At 39.1% G+C, this 6,123-nt stretch overlaps 1 protein-coding gene across 4 annotated transcripts in view; it reads right to left on the bottom strand.

Moving 5' to 3' along the window:
- Nucleotides 1-6,123, bottom strand: part of LOC128695942 (zinc finger MYND domain-containing protein 11) — a 208,081-nt gene that overhangs the window by 191,719 nt on the left and 10,239 nt on the right. The gene's annotated exons all lie outside the window — the stretch shown is intronic.

Here is a 6,123-nt window from a genome sequence, read left to right as displayed (position 1 = left end):
GATTGTTGCCTCTGAGAGCAATATTAATTAGAAGAGATTAAACATTGTTTTGAGCCCTGAACTATGGGGCTGAGAGGAAATGAGTGGCAACAGCCACCCTATTTTATCTTAAAACTGGGGAGGAAAGGCTGGGCCATCTTAAAACTGGGGAGGAAAGGCTGGGCCAAAGTCATTTCAAAGAAACTCCCTCACAAGTTTCCACATTTTATTTTTGTGGTGCTGTGAAACTGGATGTAGATCTGGTGCACAATTAATAGGCTATGATGCCTAGTGTTGCTAACCCACATTGTGACAAATTAGTGTGTGTTAAGGAAGATAGATCAATTACTATACTGGTCTACTCGAACTCACAGAGAACCTCAGTGTGTGCTGACTTCAAAAAGGAGTGGGATACATGACCTTCTGTATTTCATGCTGAGTGATTCTAAGTGTTTGTGAAAAGCCAAATTTTACATTTCGTGTTTCCTATGTGGTTTACTAGCTTGCAGGTTCATACCTACTATGGGCAGTATTTATTAATATTATTTTATATCTAAGTCAAGCAGTGTCTATTACTCTCTGATTATAAATATAGCACTTCTAGGTAAAGCAGTTATACCAGCACATTTTGTATGCTTAAGGATGCACTTGCAGGGCAATCAGCTGTGGTTAAGCCTCTCAGAGTTTAAAGGTTTACAGAGTATTGCATTTAATTTAAACATGAACTTAGAACTGCATTAGATTAACAGTGCCATATATAGTATACATAATAACTGTTTCTTAGAGACATTAACACTGTTTTGTTGTGCACTTTGAGAAATCGTATAAAATATTTTTAAATGCTGGGACATGTTTAACTGCATCTATCTTTGTACAGTGGACCCTCGACCAACGATGGCATCGTATAACGTTAAATCTGACTAGCGATACATTTTAAAGCAAAAATTTTGCCTCGACTAGCGCTAAAAAACTCGACCAACGCGATTCATTCCGTTCGAGACGCATCCACGTGTGGCCTGTGCAGTGTTTACAAGCCAGCCACTGCGGTCGCATCCAAACATACAATCGGAACAATTCATATTATCCCAGCATTTTTAGTGATTGCACCTGCAAAATAAGTCACCATGGGCCCCAAGAAAGCTTCTAGTACCATCCCTGTGATAAAAAGGGTGAGAATTAGTATGGAAATTAAGAAAGATTTTGAAGGGTTTGGGGCTAACCCTGAGATGCCTATGCCAGTTGTGAAATCCATTGTGCCTACTTCAAAGATTAAGGAAATGTGTGCAAAGTGGGTTGAACTGCAAAGCTTTATGGATGAAAATCACCCTAACACAGCTATTGCAAGCCGTGCTGGTGACTATTACAATGACAATGTTGTGGCCCATTTTAGACAAATCGTAAAGGAACAGGAGGTACAGAGCTCTATGGACAAGTATGTTGTGCAACAGAGGTCCAGTGACTCTCAAGCTCGTCCTAGTGGCATTAAAAGATGAAGGGAAGTAACCCCGGAAAAGGACTTGACACCTCAAGTCCTAATGGAAGGGGATTCCCCTTCTAAACACTAACACCATCCACACTCTCCCCTCCTCCCATCCCATCAATCATCACCAGATCTTCAATAAAGGTAAGTGTCATGTAATTGTACATGTCTTCTTCAGTTTGTGTGTATTAAAATTAATATTTCATGTGGTAAAATTTTTTTTTCAATACTTTGGGGTGTCAGGAACGGATTAATTTGATTTCCATTATTTCTTATGGGGAAAATTAACTCGACTAACAATAATTTCGACTAACAATGAGCTCTCAAGAACGGATTAATATCGTTGGTCGAGGGTCCACTGTACTGTGAGATTTTTACAGGCACGTTTGAAGATTAATATTATTAGTATTGAAGCTTGTGTCTTGTGTTAAGGTCTTGTGATATTTTGTATTGCCTAATAGATTGTTATAGGGGTATTAACCCTTTGACTGTCGCAACCCCCAATCCTGAGGTGTCTCCTGGTGTCGCAAAATTTAAAAAAAAAAAATTATTTTTTCTTATGAAATGATAGAGAATCTTTTCCCGATTCTAATGACACCAAAAAAACGAAATTTGATGGAAAACTGACGGAATTATGCTCTCGCGAAGTTAGCGACCTCAGCGCTGTTTACAAATCGGCGATTTCGCCCACTTTGAGCCCTATTTTCGGCTAATTCCCTTGTTCCAGTCGCCCAAACTTATAGCTATTTCTTTAGAACTCCATTTTTTCTATCGATTGAGTACAAGAAACTGCCCATTTACCGATTTCAACTACCTAATAATGTGGTCAGAAATTTGCAATTTGGTCAATTTCACGAAAACTAAAAAATATGACAATTTCAAAATAAGGTCCAGAATGAACAATGCAGACATTCCTGGCTCTAAAATAACATTTTCTTTGCTCATCAGTCATGTCTCCAGGCCCCTCTGATATTATTCTTGCTTTCTATTTTGAATTTTTATTCAAACAAAAAATAAAAGACTTACTATTATGCAGACTACTGCAATACTGTAATAATTGTATAAATAACATCAACCCATTCATGACTGCATATTAGAATGGCTAGTTGGACATTTATTGGACAACAGCATCATTTGTTTACTTTTGAACATTGGCAAAAATCAAACATTTCCCCTACTTTGAGCTCCATTTCTAGGTTCTTTTTATAGTAAAATCAATCAAAATCACCTCTATTTCTATTAAATGTTTTCCATTCTATCAAATGAGACCAAGAAAACGAGAATACAACTATAAATACTATACGAAAATAGACCACAAAGTCGGCATTTTAATTAAAAAAAACGGTCGGAGTTTTTTTTTTCTCATTATGCAGTGCGTGCTCCAGGATTTTTTTTATATGGTGCACACTGACCACACAGACCCATTCTCTCACATGTGGGCCTACCAGCTTTCTCCTGCTTGATTTGAAGCCGCTAGAATTTATGAGTATATATACGTCAAACACGGTACCTCGTAAGACGTATATATACGGCCGCGACAGTCAAAGGGTTAAACATTAATCATGCCTGAGGTGAAAAAAATCAGAGGTTCTTAAGAGGGTCATGAGTTCATATAAGGGGCATGTATTTGCACAATGAAGATTTTTTTTTCTTACATTGAAGAATGTAATGGACACCACTAAATCCAACATTTATGTGAGATGTTATATATGATAAATAATACATTTTTTGTCCTTTCTCAGTTTAATATCACATAATTTCAAGACTGACCAACTAGTTTATTAACCTTGCTTTGGCTAGTGCTAAGAAAATTAGAAAGGGGATGTTTAAATGGCTTTAAGCTCTCCGAAGAAGAATTTGTTTGGATTATTAACCTGAAGGCTCAATAACCCAGGATAACCCAATAAAGCCAGTCATCAGAATGACTGGCTTATTTCCAGTGGGGTACTTCAATCCTCTTCCCCAGGATGTGACCCTTCCCAGACAGCTATCACTTAGGTACAGTACCTACTTACTGCTAGATGAACTTGGGACAACTGGTGTAAGAAAACATCCCAACATTTCTACTCATCAGGGGGCTGAACCCCTGTCCCTCAGTGTGTGTGAGCTGAGGATGCTACCAATCGAGCCGTGAGCACCCACTCATTCAAATCAGTTTTCATGACATGTTATATTAACCTGGCACTCACATTTATGCATGTATTTAATTCTGGAGTGGTCCTATTAACCCCTTAACTGTCCAAACGTAGATCTATGTTCTCTCGCCCAGCACTCTGAATACAGTGGTACCTTGACTTACGAGTGCCCCAACTTACGAGTTTTTCGAGACACGAGCTGTCGCTCAGTTGATTTTTTGCTTTGAGTTGCAAGCCAAAATCCAAGTCATGAGCGAGCTTCAGATACACCGCCAATTAGTGGCGTATCTAAAGCTCGCTCGTAACTCGGATTTTGGCTTCCAACTCAAAGCAAAAATCCAACTCAAAGTCAAATCCAACTCTGTACCCAGAGGAATGTCAGGTACTTCACCCCATCCCAGATGCTCTTCCAAGACATAACTGGAAGGATAATACTCCCACACTAATCCCAGATTGTAGTGAGGCACCTGTCCCTTGTTTGATTCTCGTATAAATCCGGGGAAGGGGTAACCTCCATTTCAACTCTCAGAGTTTTTACAAAAACATTAAGGTCGGTGGAGTAGTGATGGTGGTGGGTGGAGTAGTGATAGTGGTGGGTGGAGTAGTGATCATGGTGGGTGGAGTAGTGATCATGGTGGGCAGAGTAGTGATGGTGGTGGGTGGAATACTGATAGTGGTGGGTGTAGTAGTGATGGTGGTGGGTGGAGTAGTGAAGGTGGTGGGTGGAGTAGTGAAGGTGGTGGGTGGAGTATACAATATTTCTTATTTATAAATACATTTTTCTTATTTAAAAAACAGTAACAAAAGAACTGGGGTGGTTTTTGGAGGGCTGGAATAGTCAGGTCAGATCACTGACAGAGATCAAGAAATGTGTGAACTTTTCAATACCTACTTCTTTTCAGTTTTTACTAAGGAAGATACTAGAGAAATTCCAGAAATAATAAATTATGTATACCAGGACGATAATAAACTATGCACGATTAGGGTAACTAGTGATATGGTCCTCAGACAATTAGAGAAATTAAAACCTAACAAATCCCCAGTCCTTTATGAGCTGTTTGCAAGGGTTTTAAAGGAATGTAAAGAGGAACTTAGCATACCTTTGGCTAATCTTTTCAACATATCACTACAAACTGGCACAGTGCCAGACAAGTGGAAAATGGCAAATGTAATACAGTGGTACCTCAAGTTTCAAACATAAGAACATAAGATAAGAACATAAGATAGGAGGAACACTGCAGTATGCCTGTTGGCCCATACTAGGCAGGTCCTTTACAATCCATCCCACTAACAAAACATTTGCCCAACCCAATTTTCAATGCTACCCAAGAAATAAGCTCTGATAACTCTATCCACTCATTTGCAAGTCCCACTCAAATCCAACCCCTCTCACTCATATATTTATCCAACCTAAATTTGAAACTACCCACCGGCTGTTAAAGAAAGTGGCAGCTCATGGCATTGGGGGAAAAGTGCTCTCGTGGATCGAGTCATGGCTCACAGACAGGAAGCAAAGAGTGTCCATAAATGGGGTTAAATCTGAGTGGGGATCTGTAACAAGTGGCGTTCCACAGGGATCAGTCTTAGGCCCGTTGTTGTTTATAATATATATCAATGATCTTGATGAGGGAATTACTAGTGATATGAGCAAATTCGCCGATGACACAAAGATAGGTAGGATAATTGATTCAAACGTAGATGTTAGGGAACTTCAGGAGGATTTAAACAAACTCTATTCTTGGTCAGAAAAGTGGCAGCTGCAGTTCAATGTAGATAAATGCAAAGTTCTGAAGCTCGGGGGTGTACATAACCCTAGCACTTATAAGTTAAATGATGTAGAACTTAGCCATACAGATTGCGAAAAGGACTTGGGGGTTATGGTGAGCAGCAACCATAAACCAAGACAGCAATGCCTAAGTGTACGTAATAAGGCAAATAGATTACTGGGATTTATATCAAGAAGTGTAAGCAACAGAAGTCCAGAGGTCATACTCCAGCTTTATACATCATTAGTAAGGCCTCACCTAGATTATGCAGCTCAATTCTGGTCTCCATATTACAGAATGGACATAAATTCGTTAGAAGACATTCAGCGTAGGATAACTAAATTAATACATAGCATTAGAAATCTTCCTTATGAAGAAAGATTGAAGACTCTTAAGTTACATTCACTTGTTAGACGAAGAATGAGGGGAGACCTGATCGAAGTGTATAAGTGGAAGACAGGTATTAATAAAGGGGATATTAATAAGGTCTTGAGGATATCTCTCCAAGAGAGAACCCGCAGTAATGGATTTAAATTAGATAAGTTTAGATTTAGAAAGGACATAGGAAAGTATTGGTTTGGAAATAGGGTAGTTGATGAGTGGAACAGTCTACCTAGTTGGGTTATTGAGGCTAGGACCTAGGGTAGTTTCAAATTTAGGTTGGATAAGTACACGAGTGGGAGGGGTTGGATTTGAGAGGGACTTGCACATCGGAGCTTGTTTCTTGGGTGGCATTGAAAATTTATTTTATTATCACACCGGC

This window comes from Cherax quadricarinatus, chromosome 41 (assembly GCF_038502225.1).
Source record: "Cherax quadricarinatus isolate ZL_2023a chromosome 41, ASM3850222v1, whole genome shotgun sequence".
Classification (NCBI taxonomy): domain Eukaryota; kingdom Metazoa; phylum Arthropoda; class Malacostraca; order Decapoda; family Parastacidae; genus Cherax; species Cherax quadricarinatus.
This window is presented reverse-complemented; position numbering and strand designations above follow the sequence as displayed.